Genomic DNA, 24,439 nt, shown 5'->3' with positions numbered 1-24,439 from the left:
TTGCTGATTCACGTTCTCTACCCTGGCTTTACAAGCGGGATTTTCGTACACCAAGGAATGAGGCATGGATAATACGGACGAATCGCCGATCCCAAGTAGTTGAGTGACGTTCCGTTCTGGGAAAAATTAACAGCTCGAAAATCTCTAGCTGATTGATCAAATCGATCACTTCGGTTGCCAATTTCCGCACAGTCGGCCATGAGATCTTTATAGCTCCATTCATCTACCAACAAGTTCTGTGTACGCAACCAATATTCGAATGCACTTACGAGTTCTGTTCCAAGCTTGTCTTTCTGCTTTGAAGACATTTTTTATTACAAGTTTGCACCATAAACAAAAGTGTCTCAAGCCCATAGATTTGCATGCAAATATCTGATTAAGCGCGGGTCTGTTCGAAAACCTACTGGATCTTCAAGAAGCTGAGTTCTGTTCCAAGCTTGTCTTTCTGCTTTGAAGACATTTTTGATTACAAGTTTGCACGATGAACAAAAGTGTCTCAAGCCCATAGATTTGCATGCAAATATCTGATTAAGCGCGGGATCTTCAAGAAGCTCTTAGCTTGCTATCTCCAACTGTTTGAACATGTAAGATCTTCAACTCCAATGCAGCTGCCAAGCCGTTCCTTAAAGCTAGGTAGTCTGCAACGAGGATCCTGAAATTCAAAGACTAATAGAAGATGCAATTCTCGAGCAAACGCCGCAATTGGAGCTACAATCATAGTTCCTACGGAAGAGGGAAGCCCCTCATCTAGCGTTGCACTAAGCCCTTTGAAGAAAAGTACGAACGGCTCTCCACTGACGGAGCTTATTCTGCCTTCATTGATAACCTCAGCTTTCTCGACGAGCTGGGAAGAGTCGCCATCGTGGAAGAGGAGGAGGACATCCTGGAGTAAGGAAGACCAGGGATGTTTTGAGAGCACCTGGAAGTGAGCCTATTTTGCGCAGGTCTACCAGGGTTAGGTATCCTGTGGATAGGCTGAAATATGATGGATTTAGAGCCATTCACTATGCCTATATGGTCAAAGTGATACAGGAACCAGAACCCACTTCTTTTGAGCAAGCCATGGGAAATGAAAAATGGGAGAAAGCCATGGATGAAGAAATGGATGCCTTGGATGCTAATGCTACATGGGAATTGGTGCCTTTGCCTAAAGGCAAGAATGCAATTGGCTGTAAGTGGGTTTATAAGATCAAGCACAATGCAGATGGTTCTGTGAATAGATACAAGGCAAGATTAGTTGTCAAGGGGTATGCATAGATATATGGCATTGATTATGAAGAAACTTTCAGCCCCGTTGCAAGGATGGCAACCGTAAGAGCAGCCATTGCTATGGCTGCATCAAAGGGATGGTCTTTACATCAGATGGATGTAAAGAATGCCTTCTTGCATGGTGATTTGCAAGAAGAGGTCTTTATGGAGCAGCCAGCAGGTTATGTTTATGCTATTCATCCTGAGTTTGTTTGCAGGTTGAAGAAAGCCTTGTATGGCTTGAAGCAAGCACCTAGAGCATGGTCTGACAAGATAGGACAGTATCTTGTCACTATTGGCTTTCAGATTTCCAAGGCAGATTTCTCACTCTATGTGAGAAAAACAGAGAAAGGGATTATGCTGTTGGTCATTTATGTTGATGATTTGATCATCACAGGTGATAGTGATGAAGATATCCTTCATGTGAAAATGCTATTGAGGCAGAAGTTTGAGATGAAGGATTTGGGAGAGCTGCGTTATTTCTTGGGCATTGAGGTGATTAGATCACCAAGTGGGATACAGCTCTTGCAGAGGCAGTATGCATTGGACATGCTGTCCAAATATGGGATGACAGGCTGTAAGCCTATTTCAGTTCCTTTGGAGCAGAATGTGAAGCTGAGCACAGATGCAGGTGAGCTTCTGGAAGACCCTACTATGTACAGACGCATAGTAGGAAGTTTGATTTACATGACTATTACCAGGCCAGATTTGAGCTATGATGTTGGGTAGGTAAGTCAGTTTATGCAGGCTCCAAGGAAACCGCATTTGGATGCGGCTAGATGCATACTCAGGTATGTGAAGTCCACATTGCAGTATGGACTATTTTATGAGGCTGGGGTTCAGATACAGTTGCATGGATACACTGATGCTGATTGGGCTGGTAGCATTTCTGATAGACGATCTACCAGTGGATATGTGTTCTCTTTTGGGAGTGCTGCAGTCACTTGGAGCAGCAAGAAACAGCCTACAGTTGCCTTGTCGAGCACAGAGGCTGAGTACAGGGGTGCAGCAATGGCTGCATGTGAGGTAGCTTGGTTGCATAAGCTACTCTATGATATGCATCAGTCTACAGATGGGCCAGTTGTCATTTATTGTGACAACATGAGTAGTATACATTTGGCAAAGGACCCAGTCTTTCATGCCAGAACAAAGCACATTGAGGTGCATTATCACTATGTGTGGGAGAAGGTTTTACTAGGTCTCATTGATCTAGTTTATGTCAGCACAGAGGATCAGGTAGCTGACATCTTCACGAAAGCATTGGGCGCAGAGAAGCTGCGCAAGTTCAGAGACCTGCTTGGTGTGCAGGAATTGGGATTGAGCTCGAGGGGGAGTGTTGAGATATTGAGCTCCACTCGCGATATGCCAGGGTGACTGTTGTGCATTTATGTCACCGACCTATTAGCTGGAGATGCGGTTGGTACACCGCCCATGAATAATAGCTGGATGATAGCTATCCTTATCTACTCTAGTTTGTGGCTCAGTTAGTATGCCACCTTAGTTAGTTGAGTTTGGTTTGAGACCCACATATAGGGTTCTTCTATTTCTTTGTACTAGAGTTCTTTTGGCTTTCACAACTAAGAAGAGGAAAACTGTTTTCAGCCTCCACCTTTGTGTGTATTCCCCCATTGTGATTGTGAGAAAGCCTCAAGTGAGACTCCTTCCCTCTCTCCCACAATCTTCACATATAGAGGGTTTATGCACAGTGACCCCCCCGAGTACCCGCTCCAATGGAATTGGTAGAATGGGGACCCACTTAGGATCCTTTTTGTGATGATCAAGGGCTGCACTTTGGTTGCAAGAAAGGATGCCATTTTCCCACTTTTGCATCTTCTGAGAGTGGGTGCAATACAAGCATGTCCATTTTCCATCTACACCTGTATCACAATCATACAAGCACTTGAGGGTCTTCAAATCACCAGCTAGATGCCATTCAACTTGAAACGTTTCATGCCCATCCACTATTAATGTTTGCCCTGCCTCTTGTCTTCAAATAATCGATAGGATGCCGGTTCTCTCTAAAACCCACTTCAATGTCTCGTGGCACTCCTTTGGCGTCTTAAAGGCTACAAGCCACCATATGTCCTTCTCATATTAGACTGAGAAACCTTGCTCAACTTCCTCATCCCCTTGAGCAAAATGCAAGGCATCATTCATAATACAAATGCTCACCCTCTCTAGCTTGTGCTCTTTTACCAATTGAGCTTCATCCATTTTCATAACAAATACTAGCTTGCCATCTATACAATGAAAGAGAAATATAGTAAGGATATAGAAATGAGAAGAAATAAAGTTGAATGCGAAGAGGGAATTTCTCTTACCTTCTTCTCTCGTCCCATAGAATTTGACCATGGCTCTCTACAAATTCTCTACATCCACATAAACATTATTGAAAGCATTCATCTCAAACGTTTGGATGCTAGATTTCTTTTTACTCTTCCAAGTCATTGTGCCACTTACACAATGGTATCCTCCAAGCTTTTCTCTAGCACATTGGTTTGTTTCTTGACGTGCAAGCCTTATAGACCATGGTGTTAGCAATGGCATTGTAGATATCTTATACTTTTCCTCCATAGCAGACTTGAAAATTTTAAAAACAGAGTTGTAAGCTTCACGACTTACACTAGCAACATCACAAGCTCCAAGCACCTCCTTTGCTTCCACGAGGCCCTTGAAATCCTTCATTACCTCTCTAACAACTTGTTCATGTAGCCCTTTTTGTCTAGGGTCCTTCAGCACTTCCATGACATCACTTGGCTTTATTAAACTTCTTAGAACATATGAAGGATCACTATCATCCATTTCTATTGTTCCCATCACATCCTCCATAAAATTCCTAAAGTAGAGTACAAATGAGTCTTAAAGGAAACAATGCAACACCATGAATATTTTGGAGTAAGAAATTTCATTGAAAATTTGGGGAACTAACCTTGCAACCCGTATTCTCCTCTTTCGGGCACCACTATTGGTTGACAATGCATCCATAGATTGCAATTGTCTTTTCCTCTCCTTCAGTCCCAAAGGTGTTCCGTTTAACTTTTGTACTCGTTCTATTAACTTCTCTCATTCCTTCTCCATAGGACATTGAACTTGGCCATAGATAGACCTTTCCAAATCTTGTTTGCTTTTAGTGAGCTTCTGGATTGATTCTTCCAATTCATGTCGCTCCAAGTCTAGTGCATGTGCTTTGTTAGAGTTCTTTGTTTTGCAATTGGAGATCCTGCATACTATTATGTATTGCCACAATAGTAATATTTCTCAAATGTGTAAGTTCTTTTGTTTGGGCTCTCTGCACCTCGCTTGCTTACATAGCCAATGTCTAAGAATGGTTCAATCAATTGCAATAACCAAGCAATCCAGCATGTCCCTTGCCAACAAACCTAACAACATCATGCACTGTATGAAAAGGAGGACTCTTTTGGGTGGCAGGGTCTAAAGGATACACGTTTCCATCCACCCAAAGGTCAAGATGCTTCTTCCCTTGCAATCAAAGACTATGGAGCACACTTTGAGGAGTTCCACTATATCACAAACATCGTGTGCTTGCATATTCTGCCTCCAGTTGTAGGTTCACATGGTACTTGTTGGATATGTCCTCGAATGGTGCCATGAGTACGCAAAGAGAGGTATCAGTGATGCAGGCTAAACTGTAGGGGAGAGCTGGCAAAGATGGAGCAGTGAGAGGGAGAGAGTAGCAGGGAAGAGGGAGGAGGAGAAGCAGATGAGGGCAAGAGGAAGAGAAGGAGAGTAGGGTGACAGGTGTAGAAGGAAGGGAAGGAGTTGTTACAAAAGGGAGGAGGAGGGGAGAGATGCTACAGGAGGGAGGAGGAGGGGAGAGATTTTGCAGGAGGGAGGAGCAGAGGAGAGGGCCTACGATATGAAAGTCCTACATTCGGATGCACATATATGTTTGCATGGGTAAAGACATGCTAAATATATACCTATGTCATTGTGTTACTGCCAAGAGAAATTTCAAAATCTAAGACCCGTTCCCTTCCAATGTTTGGAGATGTCCATTGCATCCCTCTGACCCACTTTGTAGCACCCACAATTAGTGGGTTGCATTGTGATCCAAGAATATTTCCTATAGAGCTGAAGAATCCATTCCCCATGCTCATCCTTGACATTCTTTAGTACAATAGACTGTAAACTACTTCTATATCTATGATTTTCTACTTCCATAGTTTCTGCCCCTGTACCATATGATTAAAATTAGCTCTTTCTACTTCGAAAGACCCTCCAAATTTATGTCTTCGATTCTCTCTTTCTCTTTCTTTGCAAGTCTCTCTCTCTCTCTCTCTCTCTCTCTCTCTCACCCCCCCTCCTTCCCTCTTACTTTAACTAAACCTCTCACAAAAACAAACAAAATATTATTACAAAAAACATAGAATACTTCTCTCTCTCCTAGTCTATCAAACACCAAATTTTTTTGAAATACTTAGTTTACGATATACTCTCTTCCTGCTCTGTTTCTCCACAAACAAAGAAAACATTATCAATATCATATCACTCTCTCTCTCCCTCCCAAAACTCTTTGATTAGGATCTCTTTTTCTTCCTTCTTTCTCAAATACTTCTAAAACCTAGCAGTTTGAACTACAATCTCTGTCTCTCTCCCTCAATCATCCCCTCAACAGAAGAAAACATAGCAATTCGAAATATAATCTCTTTCTCTCTTTTCCCTTCCTCTATCTACCCCTCCTATACTAGCAAAGAAAAAATGACTATTTTCTATCTCTCTCCTCACTCATTCCCTCAAATAGATTTTTAAAAATAGCAGTTTTAAATATAATCTCTCTCTCTCTCTCTCTCTCTCTCTCTTCCCCCCTTCCTATATCTATTCCTCCTATACTAATGAAGAAAAAAATGACTATTTAATGTCTCTCTCTCCCTCACTCATCCCCTCAAATAGAAAACACAAAATAATATCTCTCTCTCTCTCTCTCTCTCTATCCCTCCTATACCAGTGAAGAAAAAAATTCTTGAAGTTTTAAATATCATCTACCTCAATCTCTCCCTCTTCCCTATGTCTTGTAAAGAACACCCGTTTTTTTCACTCCTTCCAAGCAATTTTGGTCGCAACTTTGGTTTCTAAGAGAGAGTGAAATAAGTAGAGAATGAATGGAAGAGAAGAGGGATGAACAAATCTTGGGCAAAAGTTTCTCTGAGAGATTTTCGAATGTGGAAGAAAAACGTGAGCAAAGAGGAGAGAGAATGACTAATCAAGAGTGGAATGAAGATATCTTGAAACTAGCTGCTAGAAAGTGAGAGAATAGGGAGAGAGCTGCTGGTTAGGAAGTCAAAGTTTGGGCCAAATGGTTGAACCAAATGAAAAACGTGAGCATAGTTCTAGCTAGGGGATAGTTTGCCATGGTAGGAAAACAAGAAGGCCTGACATGGTCAGGGCATGCTTGCCAAAAATAATTTTTAATTGTGAAGCACCAATCACGTTTTTTGGGGTATTTTGAAAAAAAAAAGAGATTTTCCCTAGATTTGGGGAGCCTCTATTTTACAGAGAAGTCCACATAGCATAATCTCCTTCATGGATACCATATTCCCATATCCAAGCCTCTAATATTTTAGTAGTACTCCAAAGAGCCCCTTTTTAAGTCCAAAATTTTTGTAATGGTAAATAAGCGTCAAATCCATCAGGTAGTCTAGGCTCCAAGGTTAGGATCCACTTACCTGCCACCATCCAAATAAACCATATGTTAAAACAATATCGCTTAATTTGGGTAGAATGCATGTTTCCCCTAGTTCGTTATCACTTTACCTAGGAACAAAAACATCCCTCCAAATTTGTGAACATCCACAGAGTACAACCGCCAAATGCAGGGTAATCAAGGAGTAAAGGTGACCAAGCCGAATGATCTACTTCAATAGGACAAGATCAAGGGAGTTTGATACCCAAATACACAAGGTCAATGATTACAAGCAATGTGCACACGGAAGGAGTATAGCTCAAACTCATGGAGTTTGATCCCCAAATACCCAAAGTCCAAGGATTCAAGGATCCTAGGCACAGGTTGTATGTTCTAGCTACCACCACCCGGAACAAGGAGATGCACACTTCTGGGCCCATGCACCTTGCACTTTTTAGCTCCTCATCCACAAAAAATAGCAACGCAAACAAAAATAGCCATGAAAGGAGTACAACTCAAACTCAGGTAGTTTGAGCCCCAAATCACACAAGCCTAGGAGTGGCGACGCAAACACAAGCAGTCTTTAGGAACCGGTTAGGACCACCTCCTAATGCCAGGCTTTTCCCAAGCCCTTTAATATGGCTAACAAAAGTGCTATTTCCACTAGTAGGGAGAGTCAGTAAGAATAGCAATATGCCTTGGTGCCCTACGAGCCCAAGAGCCCATGGTTGTAAAGTAAGGGAGAGTGCTAAAAAGGAAAAGTGTTGGCCCTCCCTTCAAAAGGTGACATGTATAAAAGACCAAATGGTTGACTTTGGTCTTCATTGTTGTTTGCACAAGTTTGAATACAAGCTCCCTCTTCTCTTCCAAAAGAGTGTTTTGGGTGTCTCTTGTTTCCATTGTAGTGCCTTTGTGGTTGTCACTTTGTCCCCCTTCATTCCCTTCTCCTTCTTCCCTTCCTTCTCCCTCCTTCTCCCCTCCTTCTTCCTCTCCCCTCCCCTCTTCCTCTTCCCTCTTCCTTGCGTGAAACCACATTGCAACAATCGGGAGGCCACTTAAGTGACACTTGCAGATGGCTCATGCTATGCATTGTGGAGTAGCTAAGATTGGAGACTCCGTCATCATATCTTCAACTACCCCACAATACGTGAGTCACCGGCTGAGACCCACTACATTTTTGGCACCATTGTCAGGGATAAAAGGTATGCTTTTGCATTTGCACCTATCTCCCTTCGATATATTCCCATTGCACAAGTCTTCAAGCTTAACTTGGAGCTTGTTAGTGGAGTTGTAAGAGAGAAGAGAGGTGAAAGGTGAGAGAGAGGACGGAAATCTGTTTTTTCTTGTAGGAATGCCATTTGTGAGCATGGGAAGCTTGTTTTTTATGTTTTTTGGTGTTTCAAATTGATACAACTTAGAAGGCTTGATTGCTAAGGTGTGTGTGTGGTCTAATCACCTCAAAAAACAACAAAACGAAGGATTTTTGTCAAGTTTTGAAGTAGTTTTAAGTTCTAGAACTCCCCTTTTTTGAGTTTTTGCATTTTGACTTCCAAAAAGTGTTTGTTTTCAAGTTTTTTTTCATTGAGTAGGTAGATTAAGTACTGTAGCACCCCCCCACCACAAAAAATCATGAACAAAAATTGCAAAATTCTCAAAAATCATAAAATCTCAATCGGCGAAACTGTGTATGACTATCCCACCGAGTCGGCGCTGTAGCATATCGCACCGACTAGTTTCCCCACCGATCGGCGCGTTAGCCAGATCCCACTAGTCAACTTGCATTGACCCGCCGATGCCATAGCGCTTCCCCATTGACCTAACCTTTGACTACAGTTTACCCCACTGCCCGAAGTTAATGCATGTCAGAGTTACTTTTACACCGACCTGATAAGTCGTTGACCGGGATTGTAGTGGTTTCCTATCGACCGTTGCTATTCTACTACCTTGCCGTCAATGTGGCAAACCCACCCCTCCATCCATGGTCATAATCGTTCCCCTCCACCATCGCGTTACTCCATCACACCACCCATCGCTATTCAAAGTCCCCGAGCCCCAAATCGGGATAGAAACTACCTTCGTCGAACCAAGTTCCTCTGCGTATGCCAAACTTCCCAAGTGGGAGAACATGGATGATGAATATCCATGGATGAGGGAACTTTGTAGACAAGACCCGAGTCGAGGGGATACTAGGAACTTCCAAGGTGAAATGCTTTATGACCCTCTAATAGCCCCGGCCCCTAACCTTCGTCAACTATGGGGCACCGCAGTTCCCACCCTACCGCCCACTGCATGGAACCAACATTACCATGCCCCATGACCCACCACCTCTGGGAGTCCATCCCTTCCCATCTATACCGATTGCACCAATGAAAGTAGGTATGGGTACTTCCATCCCAATGCTGACACCAGCAACTACATGGACACCACCACTTGGGCCCCAGCCCTGTGACCCGTCAGGGCCACAACAACACCACCTCTGCTAGCTGCTCAAATGGTGTTGACCGAGATGAGGCAATGCGTATTTTGGTGAATTCCCTAGGAAGGGGGCCAACACCACCTCCACCCTCCCCAGTGTTCCCTACAAGGATGGCAAATCCCTCAAGAAGCCGTCCCATAGCCATTTCCAAGCTAATGACCGAGTTCCTTGGAGAAGGAGACCCGGTCTCCCATGTGGAATGGTTCGAGCAGATTGTGAAGCCTTTGGTGTATCAGGTGACCTTGAGATGGCTAATGCATTCAGCCTTAGCCTGGATGGCAAGGTTGGTCAATGGTATAGGGCTCTCACTCTAGAGGAAAAGATCAATTGGGACACATTGAGAAAGGCTTTTATTGTGGGACTCACCCCCAGTGGCCATAAATGGAGCCCGATCAACCAATTGTATGGGGTGAAACAAAACGACAAGGAATCCCTGAGGGATTACATTGTGAGGATTAAGCACCTCAATGCCCACTGTGAACCCTATGAGCACATGAGCGACGAATGACTGTTGCCTCGCTTCCTTATCGGGCTAGCAGACCCAAAGCTGCATGACATGGTGATGAACCCCACCTCCTTTGATCTATGCAGCAAGGTTGCCATCCGTATATGTGACAATATGATGGATAAAGTGGATTCGGACAAGGCCTCGACCCCCTCCAATCTAGCCCCATTGGTTAGGTCCTCAAGTGTAGAATCAAGCTAGAAGGAGGCTAACGATCCTAAAACCTTGGATGTGAGTGAGCTAGCCTCCACTCTGTTGGAGCAGCTAGGTTAGAAATGGAGAACAAGAACCTCCAAAGAGGCACTGAGCAATCCCTACTTGTTTCCATGAAGAGACAATGTTGGCAACCACCCCTCCAATGAGCGCCCACACCTAAGGGCAAGGTCGGCACTCTACTGTGCACACTGCCATAGATGGGGAGACCATGATACCTCCCAATGTTGATTTTCGAGGTCCCTTCCCCAACCCATGTATCAAATGTGACCCCCATTGGCCCTAATAGCCGCATCCAACCCCCAAATCTCTCAACCCTATGGCAAGCTCTACCTAGTATTGGGCTACTCTACTACCACCACCCATACTAGGTCCACAACCCCCGCTACCTTGCATTGCCCCAATCAATCAAGTGTTGGTTGAAGAGTTACCCAATGACCGAGAGGAAACGGATCTTGATCATGGACCTCATGATTATTACCCCTATGAGGAAGGGAGTGGAGCCCTACATGACTCACTGCCGCCCACCAGAGGATCAACAAGTCCCTGTATTCCAGACTTTGCCCCCATAAATGCAAGAGCGAGAGATTTGAACTCAATTGCTCGGAGGCCCCCACTCCAATGTTATAACTACCAAGGTCCCCATAGAGCAAGTGAATGCCCCTACCAAGGCACTTCAAACCCACTGGTGTCATGTTTCAAATGCCAGGGCCCACACTTCTTAAAGGACTGTCCATATAGGGATCGTACGCCCAATGCCCCAACCACAACCAACCCCAACCCTTTGTGTGTAGGATGTGGAACAGAGCATCTATTCCAGGACTTTCCCATAAGACCAACCACTCCCCTCACCCCACCAAAGGGCATCAGCCTCAATCTGCTTAGCATCGAACAAGGCCATGTGGCTGTAGTGCCACTACAAGTCATTAAAAGGATGCAAGCCCAGGAACTAGGCAAGGCCATGAGGAAGCTCACAAGGAAGAGTATCCCTGTTGCCCGGTCTCGAGATTCCTCTACATCCTCTAACTCATTCCAAGAAGGCCATTCGAGTAGGTGACAGTTCTGACCAAGTGCTCATCTAGGACGGGTCCAATCAATAGATGGCTACCCTTACCACCTCCTCTGCTTCTAAACAGTCTTCCACCTAGGGTGACCTTGAGGTGCCCCTGACTCCAGGAGTGAACAATCCAGTGTAGGCTCAGGGCTTGGCACCTGCGCCCACCTATAAAGAGACCTACCCTAACCCGATCTTTAAAAAGCAATACATAAAGGATGCCCAGAACTTGGTGCGTGATTGCCAAGATAATTTTGAGCATCAACTAAAGGCCAGTAGGGTGTTAGATACTATCCATCCAGCCCACCTGATGGGACACTAAGGAGTGAAATCACTCAAGGTCCCAGAAAGAGTGGAGGAAGAGGAACACCTCAGCTTAGAGCAGTCACAAGCTCCGGATCTGATGCAAAAGATGTTCCAAGAAGACCCAGTGCTGCATAACCTCCAAGACGAAGGAGACTTGTATGGCTTTGATGACATGTCCATGGAGGAAGAAGCTTGCCCAGGACCCTGTGACAGTGTCGGGCTGGCTACCTTCCTATCGACAGAGGTGAAAATTCCGATGACATCTCTGCTAAGAGGAAATCCCATCCTATGGCATGATCTGTCCAATTGGATGAATAGACTGCTCCTACCTCCAATCCCTCGAACTACTGGCCTAGCTTGTTGTACATGGGAATCTTGGGTAGGTTTTGCTCCTTTTCTAGCATTGATGGTTGGGCTTAGGGATGGCAACTCGAGGCAGAGGTGGCCAAGATGAAGCACCAGGCCATCGAGGAGCCATAATCTGTAATGCTAAGATTCGGATAGTGTAGACAAATGACTCTTCTTAAGGCAATGATTGAATAGATGCAACTAATGGATGAGCTAACAATAGAGCCAGCCAAGTTGCTTGTTCAGCTATAGGTACCACACATGTGCATCAAAGCACTCGTGGACCCAGGAGCGAGCCACAACTTCATCTCCTGAGAGGTATGGGAAAAGCTACAGGTACCCCTAACCCTCATTATTGCCTCAATAAGAGCTATAAACAGCCAACTTTTGCAAACCTTGGGTTATGTAAATCTAAGTCTAATGGTTGTTCACCAAGTTGTGGATATACGCTTTTATGCTCTCCCTACAAAAGCCACTAAAGAGCAAATTATTCTAGGAAGAACCCGGTGCTACGCCGTCAACTGCCAAATCGACTCGCGCCTAAACTACTTCATTTGCCAATGGTGGCCAAACGATGATAGTCCTGCTGTGCAGACCAAGCCCCCTCTCTTCGACCCCGACCTCATCGATTCACGACAATGAAGCGACGCAGCAAGGCCGATTGGAAGCCCCAGCCTCCACCAGCACCCCACTTAAGGGCCCAGCTCAAAAGGAGAAGAAAGCTTACCATAGTGGTAAACCAATGCCATTGCACGCTCAACCAACGCTACCATCCTTTGCTCAAGAAATTCGAGAGCTACAAGTACAAGATGCTATCCTCTGTGCCCAACATCACTTCGCGATCAGAACCGACACCCAGAGAACGGTCATGCTGCAACAGTAGCTCCGATCACCTCAAGATCGCTTCTCCCACACACATGCACTAACCAAAGAAAGTTGCACCGTGAGCTCACGCCTCATCCATCACCACACATCGCCAATAGTTCAAGCAATACCGCCCACTCAGGCGGCCAAGGCAACAAAGTCGCCTAGATCCAAAAAAAGACAGGGCAACTCTCAATGGCATCAAAGGCAGCACCACAAGAACCTGTGTCTTTCTAGGATACAACACCACAAGAACCTGCCAACAAACCGGACCCAGCAAGCCAGCCTCAAGATACCGAATATGCATTCATGCCACAGGCAGTCCGACTTAACACAAGCATCGCTACCATTAGTCGAGAAACTCCACAAGAACCAAGTTCCACCCACAAAGAGTTACACAAGAACCTCACCCTCGGGATGGACACTCGAAAGTAATGGTGCCGCCCTACTTACACAAGCAAGGGCCAACCCCACAGGTAGACTCACGAAAGCTTGCTTCTCCAAGGAAGTCAAACCCCACAACAACAACAAAGTTTGACACAAAGGTGCCCCTAGCATCCAAGGTAAGGAACAAGTTGGACGCATACTCTACATGGCTCCTCCTCACTCGCTATGTTGTAGTATGGCGCTCTCCTCCACCGCATTCATCATAATCATTGTTCTACGTCTATGTGAGTCAGTACGGTAGGCATCTCACCCGATGCACCCACAATCCACTAGTCCCTGCCGAACACACCGCACGTGCACACACGATTAGCACCAGGTGATTAGAGTCCATTCTTTCATTTTTACAAGTGTTCATGTTCTTGCATGCTGACCCCACCATCACGTTGCACCACACAAAGTGCACTCCACTTAGTCCACATTTTTCCCCACCCCACTCCTCCTTCCTTCTCTTTTCCCTATTTTTACACAGTCACTACCCCCTAGCCCTCGCCAAACTAGTACAACACCGTCTGTCGCTGAAATGTTTGCCAATGACCATCGTCGATATGTTAACCGCTCACCCTCGTGATCACATTACCCCATCGGGTCATCGCCATCCAAAATAGCACCAGCTCATCACCATTCGAGTACCACACTGGCCACAGCCTAAGATACTCCACATCAACTATCGCCATTGAGGTTCACCACCGACTGTCGCCATACCAGTATCCCACCGGTCAGGGGGATAAATTTCTATAAAAGCAAGCCTACCCTGCGAGGTCATCACCATAGCTATTACCCCAGAACTCTATCAAAATTTATCCAAAAATCTGATAATTTTTTTCCCACTTCCTATACATCCCCACCAGCAAATTTATGTCCCCCTGTTCTTCCTCATCCATTCTTCTTCCCCTTCAAGGGCGAGGTTTATTGTGTGAGTTTTTGTCGGTCCCTCATTGATTGGAGTTTCTCCAATGTTAGTGTTGTCTTGAAATTTAGATTCTCTTAGTGGTCTTGGCATTGCTATGGGGACACTGCCACTTGTGTAATTCTTGAAGTACTCCAGCACTTCTCGAAGATCAGCCTCTGATGGTGTTGAGCTAGCATGACATGTGCTATGGGTACTAGGTGGCATAGTATCATTAACCAATTTGTTAGGCTCTTGGTGACTTTCTTTTTGTGAAGTCTCTTATGTTCATGTTGATGGATCCAAGTATGCAATTGGGAGTGTGCTTTGTCAACCTGGTAAACATAAGAAAGGAGACACCCTTTAGTGGTATATACATGAGAGAAAATTCTGTGAGGGAAAAAAACAAAGGCAAATCAACAAGCTTCATGTGCCTTGACATCAATCCTATTAGCCATATCATTTTGAAGATGCGTAAAAGCAGCTATACTATGTTTGTCTTTCACAATCTTAGTCGAAAGGGCACCAACCATAGTAACATCACAAAAGGAAGGACACACACACACACAATTTTCTTAGGAAAATTTTTTCTTACAAGCAACCCTCCCTTCCCCCCTTTTCTTTTCCACTTTCTTATCTTTGCTAACCCCCCATATGTCCACTTATCTTAGGGGATTCACCTCTCAAAATTTTAGTATACCACGTGCATTCAAAAGGAGGGGTATTTTAATGGAACTTTTGGAAAAAATTTAACCGATTTACAAGAACAATAAGGGTTGTAAAATTCAAATTCTGTTAGTCCATAAGTTAAGAGGGGTATCTTTATTGGGGGAAAAAATTTAGTTGAGGGGTTTTTTAAATACTCCTTGAATGCACACGTGATACCTAGGGTTTCTTAGTAGTACACCCCTCGAGCCACTTATTTGCTAGGTACTTTTCACAACTTTAATGTGGGTGAGAATGTTATTGGGCATTAGTAACAACATAGGTTCAAATCTTGACTTCTACAGTTTGCCAAAATTTGTAATTGGTTAGAAGTTGGTCCAATCAGTCTTGTGCCATGTCAATCAACACCCATTTTCTACCATAATTATGTAATAAAGTAGGCACACGATCATAGAGAAGGTTGATGTAACAAATATAGAACATAATGGTCGAAGGTTTGAAAACATGGAAAGTTCATCTCTCTCATTAGTTTTAAGGATCCTTTGGAATAGCCAAATTATTTCATTGGTTAGAGATATCTTGACGAGTGCTTGGGCCAGGGGCGGTGTGGAACAAATTTTCCTTTCGTGTGCCATTGGTCGAATCTAAATGTGCCACATGAATCAACCCGCCATCCGTGTCCAACCACCCCTTGTGTAAAGTACGCAGGTAATCATAGAAAGGGCTGATGTAACAAATTTAGCCTACGTGATGGTTGAAGGTTTGAAAATACGAAAAGTTCGTCTCTCATTTCTTCCCACGATGCTCTGGAATAGCGCCAGAGCCACATCGACAGGCATGTCTTCCCTTCATATTCATCTTTAGCTCAAGAAATTCACGTTCATGCTTGCTTGACCACCTACTCTTGACGTTTCAGCCCGTATTTCGCTTTTCAGTCAGGCTCCACGTATGCAAGAGTGTTCACTTTCTGTCCTGCTGGACTTCCCAGTACGCCCAGGTTTGTGAGATTTTGGACTGTGGGTGTTGCTTGTCCTCCCAAAACCTCTAAGGGGCCGGCTGTTGCAGTAGGCACGACTGGGAGTACGGTTGGCAAAAGTTGTCGAGTCAGAGCTGTAGCTTCTGCGTCGCTTATTGCTTGCGGGAATGGAACCTTTCAAAACTTCGCAGGTTTTAGACAAGCAGGGGCAAAACGGATTTGGAGGCCGAACAGAATTCAGACGAGAAGCTATCAACCGTCACCTAGAAGTGAAGCTGGCACGGTAAATACTCAAATGCTTTAGCGAATGCTGCAAAGAGAACGTTGCAGGCTTAATTCGTCATCTGCAACGTCCTCATCCTCATATATTCACGGCTAAGTCAATTTGGCTTCCCTCTCTAGATTGAATGCATGCAAACATGCGGACTATGGCCCTAAGATTCTGGGTTTTATCAGAAATGAGGTTTCTCTGATGGGTTTGAGCTTTCCTGAGAAAAGCACTTTGCACCCTTTGCAGATAGAGCAGTCACAATTTACAGAAATGGCTTGGCAAGCACTCCTCCAGGCTACCGAGGTCGCAAAAGAGAGCAAGCACCAGATTGTGGAGACCGAGCACCTGATGAAGGCATTGCTAGAGCAACGGAACGGGTTAGCTCGTCGCAACTTTGCGAAGGCCGGTCTTGACAATACAGCTCTTTTGCAAGCAACAGAGAGGTTCATACAACGCCAGCCAAAGGTAAGTAGATTAGTCAATTCTGATGTGAGCTTGAATTCGACGTCTGCAACAAGTTGGCCATTAGTCCCATGTGATGTAGGTGCACGGTGAAACAAGTGGTACCATGCTTGGCCGGGATTTGGAGGCATTGATAGAGCGAGCAAAATCTTATAAGAAGGAAATGGGAGATTCGTTCGTTTCTATCGCTAGAGCATCTAGCGCTCGCCTTGGCGCAGGATAAGCGCTTCGGCCAACAGCTATTCAAGGAGGTCAATCTTACGGAAAAAGCTTTGAGAGAGGCAATCAAGGCTATTCGTGGAAGTCAGAAGGTTACTGATCAGGGTGGATGTCCCACCTTCACATGTAATTAAAAACTTTGGTTGCGTTATTACAACGAAACAGAGCTTTGAAGTGAAGAGGAGCTCACTTCTAGTAATGTGCAACTTGCAGATGCCGAAGGAAAGTACGAGGCTCTGGAGAAGTATGGGAAAGATTTGACAGAAATGGCTAGGCAAGGAAAGCTGGATCCTGTGATTGGTCGAGATGACAAAATTCGTCGTTGTATTCAAATCCTTTCAAGGAAAACAAAGAACAATCCTGTACTCATAGGGGAGCCTGGCGTGGGGAAAACTGCGAAGGGTACGAAGCATTCTGTCTGCCCTGAGCTCGAGCGTTAATCGTGTCTTTTCCTGTTATTGCAAAATCAGCTGCACGTAATGAACACTAGTTTGATACCTTACATGACATAATTAAGCTGTCCTTTGGAAGGTGTTTTGGGGGGACTTGGATATTTTGCTCGATTGTTTCTGTTTACATAATTACATGCTTAGTTTACATGATCTAGAGTTTAGAGTCACATTAGTAGCTTCACACCATCCGATCAATCTAGATTCTGTCCTCAACTGGGTGAAACCTTGTGAACGCAACATTTCGCTATTTAGCAAAATTTTTAAATCCTCAATCAAGCTCAAATTGGACATGAGATTTGACCTTGAATTGTGCATCGTGGGGGCATAATGATTAGATAAAATTTTAAAGCGTGTAACAACAGAAGGAATACCCAACTCATCATCAATGCTCTATTCTGAGCCACTGGATTCACCATCCACATAAGAGTGACCTGCATTCACATCAAACATGGGCTGATCTACCTTCTCTTTTCCTTTTTGTGATACCTGCGTACCACTATCTGCATTGCTTTGAGGGGATTCTCCTGATCTCAATCTGCCTGTCCATGGTGAAGTATGTGAACCACTAGTAGAGGACACTCCAGGTCCACTGATATTTTGTGATTGCTGCTGTGCATTCTGTGCAGCATTACCATTTTGTGCATCTACATCAATCATCACATTTACTGGTTTATACCAGCTGCTCATCTCATAAAAAACAACATCTCTGCTCACTGTGAACTTACGTGTAGAAGGATTATAGCATCTATACCCTTTCTGCTGCAGAGAATAACCAATAAAGACGCACTTCTCAGCTTTTGGATCCAACTTGGACCTCAACTCATCTGGCACATGGACATAAGCAATGTAACCAAAAATCTTCAAATGAGAAATATCTGGTTTCCTACCAGTATACATCTCCTCTGGTGTCATGCCATGTATTGCTGCAGTGGGAGTCCTGTTCATTATATAGACTGCCGTAGCAACTGCTTCAGCCCAATAATAATCTGGTAGATCTTTTTCATTTAGCATAGCCCGAGACACCTCTCCAATATGCCTGTTTTTTCTTTTTGCAATTCCATTTTGCTGTGGGGTATGACTGCATGAATATTGCTGCTTTATACCATGCTCCTGCAAGAACCTTGCAAACTCATTTGAGAGGTACTCTCCCCCTCCATCTGACCTTAGGCATTTTATTTGCAGGCCTGTTTCTTTTTTAACCATAGCTTTGAAAGCTTTGAAGTGCCCAAACACTTCACTTTTCTTTTTCATAAAATACACCCACAGTTTTCTGTTGAAGTCATCAATAAATGTGACAAAATAGTGACAGCCTCCAATAGATGCAGCTTTTGTAGTCCACACATCAGAGTGGATTAATTCCAATGGTTTTTTACTCTCTTGAACATGCCTAGGAAAAGGTTTCCTTGTTTGTTTCCCAAATTGACAGGCTTCACAAATCTTGTGCATTTCTGCAACCTTGAATTTTGGCAATCCTGCAACAATATTTTGGGCTTGCATTGATTTAAGTCGCTGTATATTAACATGACCAATGCGTTTGTGCCAGATATCAATATCTGCAACTACACCGGTCCCATGTGCAAACATTGCTGCACTCAATTCAGGCATGTCTACATCCAACGTAAACATCCTGCCCTTCTTCTTTCCTTTTGCTATCAAGCGACCATTATTTTTCATATCCTCAACAAAGCATCCATGAGGATTAAATCTGACCTGCAAGCCCTGCTCAACCATCTGACCAACAGAAACCAGGTTCTTGGTGATGTTCAGGACATGAAATACATCAGACAAGTATTTCTTTTTCCCATCCTACATAGACAAAGGAATTTTGCCAATCTGCACAATAGGATGTGCACTATCATCACCAGTCTCCACAAATCCTGGTTTTTCCATTTTTCTTGCATCCTGCATCCATTCAGCGTGACCTGTCATGTGGTTTGATGCACCCGAGTCAACATACCACACATCATTGCTTTCTTCTGCACTTGTTACAGAATTTGTCATATGCTGCACCATAAACAAATGCTCATTTCTGTCATCACACTGTCTACTAGAGGATGCATAATTGCCTTACTGCAATTTTCCATTCATAATGTCATTCTGCTTTTTATAGCAGTCCTTAGCCATATGACCCATTTTGCCACAATAGTAGCATTCAATATTGCTGTTTGCATTTTGGCCTCTCTACCATCCACCACGGCCTCTTTGGCTCCCCCTGCCTCTAGAGTTCCCACGTCCTCCTGCATAGGACTGGTTTTCTTGCGTTTGCTGCATATTCTGATTTCTACCATGGCCTGCAGATCGGCCTCCTCTACCTCTGCCTCTACCTCTGCCAGCATTTGAGTAGAAGAGACAGTTTCTTTTGAAGTTCCTGCTGAAGAAGATGCACCTCCATTTCTCTGCTCTTTAGAAATTAGAAGAGCAATCAACTCCTCAAAATTAGGAAAGTTTTCACGGATGGCAATGGATGTCCGGAAGTGTGCATAATCCTTTCCTAGACCATTCAAGGTCACAGAAACCAAATCGTCATCATCCACTGGTGACCCAATGGAAGCAAGTGCATCTGCAATTTTCTTCACTTTCATGTGGTAGTCATTTATGCTCAAATTTTCTCTCTGCACATTGTGCAACTCCTGTTTGAGTTGCATTTTCCTGGCTTGCGTATTTGTGCTATACATTTTTGCCAAAGTATCCCATGCCTCCTTTGGCGTATTTGCATCCTGAATATGCACAATCATGGAGTCCGAAATACTGATAGACAGCCAGTACATAACTTTCCCGGCTCTCTCATGCCATCCTTTGAATGCCTGCATTTCCTGTTGACTAGGAACATTAGGAAGAACAGATTCTTCTTCATTTCCTGTAATGAATTCCCAATAGCCTTTTCCCATCAAGAAATTCGTCATTCTAAACTTCCATGCCTGGAAGTTGTTCTTGTCAAGCTTTTCAGTGACAATCTGTGAAAGAGAATCAGATGCCATTACAGAACACTGCAAAATATTTTGTCACTGCAAAAAACACAGCTTTTTGCCTCACACGGGCAGATCTGCAAAACTGACGAAAGTGGTATTTCACCACACAGTCACTTCCTAGTGACGATTTTGCATCAACAGGCAACAGGCATGAATCTGTAACTCCCAATATCTATGCACACAGGCATACGATGCAATTTCTGCGGCACCTTTCCACCAACTAGCCGCGCAGTGGTCGCACAGCCAAAAACAGGGCCTTTTTCTGAGTGCCTGCGAAGAACTTCTGCCTTCAAAACGGGCCCCGAAACCGTGAAGGGCGTCTCAATTTGAAACAGTGCACTCCTGCACTTCTGGCTGTGCTACCTGCAGAGATTTGCTCCCAAACTCGAAATAGGAAAGCAACACTGGTCCTCTTACCAGGACACCACGAACTTGGCTTGCTTTCTTGAGCTCCTTACCACGAACAAGGCTCTGATACCATGTGAAGATTGTGGGAGAGAGGGAAGGAGTCTCACTTGAGGCTTTCTCACAATCACAATGGGGGAATACACACAAAGGTGGAGGCTGAAAACAGTTTTCCTCTTCTTAGTTGTGAAAGCCAAAAGAACTCTAGTACAAAGAAATAGAAGAACCCTATATGTGGGTCTCAAACCAAACTCAACTAACTAAGGTGGCATACTAACTGAGCCACAAACTAGAGTAGATAAGGATAGCTGTCATCCAGCTATTATTCATGGGCGGTGTACCAACCGCATCTCCAGCTCTAACAGGTCGGTGACATAAATGCACAACAGTCACCTTGGCATATCACGAGTGGAGCTCGATATCTCAACACTATATCACGTGTGTTCAAGGCCTATATTTAAAATCCCTTATCTATAAATTTTTCATTAATAAAATGTACCCCTTTTCTATACAAATCTGTAAATTTTTTCCAAAACTATTTTAAATAGTCCCTTATGTATATTTATTTTTGTAAATTTTAGAAATAAAAAATATCCTTTTGTTGAACTCACGTGATAGGGTTACATATGATGAATAGCCCACCCGAGAGCGGGTATACATGTGTACTTTGCATGCTGAACTACATATACTTGATAAGTTACTCTATCTCCATCTAGTTTATGTTTGGAATTTGAGGCCATAGCAAGTATCTGCACAATGCATTGCAAAAGCTGAAGAACTACTCTCACTAATGGGACTTCATAGAGGCAATGTGAAGCTTAGGCAGGACAAGAAACAATTAGGAAAGATACAATATTTTCCTGCTAAAGTGTCCATGGGTGGAGGAAAGGCAAGGAGGTTCTTGTCCAACCACCATGTTGATAAAGAAAAACATACATTAGCTCAAAGCACCCTAGGTTGGGAGTACTGAAAAGATTTGTGTGAGTGCACTACAAATCAAGCTTCACATCCATGAATTGCTACTTTGAGAGCAAAACTATGGACAAAGCTTGATGCATTTATAAAGTTGCTTAGACAAGGTCAAATAGATGAGCTTTATTATGAGAGATTCAGGACAGCGTTGGGATAATTCATATCTTTGATGGTAGAAGCATGGGGGGAGTCAAATATTACACATTATATGGTAATCCTCGTTAGATTGAAATTTTGTGCTTTAAACTTGAGTCAGTTTATGTTTCTAATACAATGTTTTTCTTTACAGCATATTCTTTACGCACATGCACCATGGTTTGTGGAGTAATGGGGCCCTCTGTCCATTTGGAATACTCAAGGAATGGAGAAATCACACTACAGAGCAAAGGCAGCATACTTCAAGAATACAAGGCATAGGGGTGGTATTGTGCAAAGCAATGCAGTACACAAAATGTTCAACTAGTTTTATAGATGTCTAGAGGCCAGGATTCTCAATCGCGATAAGGTAGAGGTCTCATAAAAGCGCTTCAACATGTCAAGAAGACAAGGAGATGTGCTACTTAGAAGTCCTCAATAGGGAGCCAAGGGGTTGTGCTTTGGTTGCAACATAGAGTCAGACAGGGGAAGTGTTGGGTCCTAAGAGAGCCCCAAATGTAAAATGTTTGATGAATAAGGTTAACACTATTTTGAGTCAATTATAGATTCCAAAATTCACAAATTTGTTTGGAAATTATAGAATTGCATGTGCGACATGGCAGGGCAGAGGGGTGAGTGGGTTGGGAGGGAGGGTGGTGAAGATTAAGTATTACCGAATTGGGATAAAAGACTGGGGGGGAGGGGGTGCACTCAAAAAACCCTAATTTAAAAGAAAAACCCTAAAGTGCTTTAAAAAAGACTATATAAAGCACTTCAAAACCCTAAAATCCCTCATTTCTATGCTCTTTCTATGGCACAAGTTAAACAAACTGCTAGACCCATTGGACGCCGTTTAGATGCTACCCGCTCTCCTCCTCATAACTCCATGGCCTTTGAACACACTGCAAGCCCCAGTGGCCAAGAGGGAAATGATCAATAGGGATCTGAAGGCAGTTCTCATCATCAGGAGTCCAAGCAACATGAGTCTCCACCATCCGACTCTCATGGGGGATCCCAGGGATCTCAGCACCATGAGGAATCCCAACATGATGAAGGATCCAAGCACAATCAGGGGTCCTCTCAGTCCTTCCACACAACTAACCGTGGAAGTAGAGAGGTCTCCCAAGAGGGGCAAAATAGTCCAATCAATCATGATCAACTACCCCTCCCTCCTTTGTGGGGTCCTGGCATGGAGCATCTAGATCAACAAGGGTAGCAAGAAAGGCAAAGAGAGGAGATGGAGAGATTAAAGGGGCCACAACAAGAGGAAGTATTTGGTGGCCTCACATATATAATGAACCTTGGCCCTAATCCTCCAACTAAGTAGACCGCACGGAAGAGCACCATCAACCCTTTGTGCCTCGATATTATCACATATGAGGAGCCTCTAGTATGAGCTGAGCAAGAGCCTTAGCTTTTGCTCTCTCATAGCCTCATGAAAAGGAAAAGAGACAAGGACAAAGAAGACCCCTAGGCATGACAAGCCACCTCAAAGGACCCACCAGACATAGGAAGAGGAGTCTGGAGAGGCAGTTGCAAGGGAGGAGATGCGAAAGAAGTTCAAAGCAAACAAGCAGCCATGGGGCCATGTCCAGAGGCTAGTGCAAGGTCCCCCAAAGATCAAAAGGTGCAAAAAATCAGGCATGAAGGAACTTCAAGAGATCCACAAGTTCCGGACCACTATGGACAATCTCATTCCTCTTGCACCCTTCCAGCATGTTGTACGTGAAATAGCACATCATTAGAAGGATGATGTGTGCTTCACTTCAGGTGCTATGGGAGCAATTCAAGAGGCAATGGAGTAGATGACAGTAGGTCTTTTTAAAGACATGAACTTATGTGCTATCCATGCGAAAAGAGTAACAGTGATGGACAAGGACCGTGCACTCACCAAGCGCATCCACTCTGATCCCTCCCTTAGGCCCTAGATGTTGTTTAGGTTCATTTGGTGTAACCTAAATCATTTTGTAAATCTCTGCCCTTTGAGGCCAATGAATAAAAATATTTTTATGTTCTATTACTATTCCCATGTTATTATACATGTTACGTGATGCTTTCCATCAGTTTATGCAAGTTTAGTGTAAATTTGAGTGGTCAAATGATGTTTTTTCACCGTGGCACAGAAGGCAAATGTGTTTGGCATCGTGCGAGGAGCTCAAAAATGCCAAAACCCGCTATGGTACGTATGAGTCCTGTTTGACCAAGTCAAGTAGGCCTCATATGTGCCATAGTAGGTCTTGGTCAAATAGGCCTCATACACACCATAGTGGGTTTTGGCATTTGTGAGCTCCCCTCACGATGACGAACACATTCGCCTTTTGTGCCATGGTGAGATTCTTACTAGATTGCTCAGAAATGACCATTATAATGCAAAAATTTATCTACTGATAGCATGCTTTTGAATAGAATAGTGAATGAAAATATTAATGCTAACAACAATTAAAGTTACAAAATACAATGATAGTATAAAATAAATTTTGTAAAAGAACACAAAATGGGGCACTGTATAAAAAGTATATTTGTATTCATATAAAATAAAATTTCTATACAATAAGGCTTCAGAGCCTTTCTCTCTTCTCTAAAACACTGAGAAAATCGGGCTTTGAATTCCCAAATACACTCCTAGCTCTAAACCTAGTCGATAGAGAGCCAACACTATTGTCGTTGCTGGCCAAGGACATGGCTGCTGTCGTCAATGCCATACCTTGAAAATTGGTTCCAAAGGCATTGAGGGCAGCCATGCGGCTCACCAAAATGACTTTGTCAGCATTGCGATTGATGTCAGCATGACCAATCACTCATGAAAGGGCCTTGCACTTCAGGAGGTCATCAGTGCCAAGTGGAGAACTTTTTGTGGATAACCACAAAGTACCCTTTTGCTTGGCCAATGTAATGTGCCAGTGAGTGATCTTGACCGAAGCTAT

The 24,439-nt window shown here is 43.8% G+C and overlaps 1 pseudogene; it reads left to right on the top strand.

Moving 5' to 3' along the window:
* Positions 1 to 16,171: 16,171 nt before the first annotated feature.
* Positions 16,172 to 24,439, top strand: part of LOC147905528 (chaperone protein ClpB2, chloroplastic-like) — a 57,919-nt pseudogene continuing 49,651 nt past the window's right edge.

This window comes from Dipteris shenzhenensis, chromosome 1 (assembly GCF_047967505.1).
Source record: "Dipteris shenzhenensis isolate YYH24624 ecotype China chromosome 1, Dip_SZ_1.0, whole genome shotgun sequence".
NCBI lineage: Eukaryota > Viridiplantae > Streptophyta > Polypodiopsida > Gleicheniales > Dipteridaceae > Dipteris > Dipteris shenzhenensis.
Note: the sequence above shows the minus strand (reverse complement) of the source record. Positions and strands in the feature narration are given on the sequence as shown.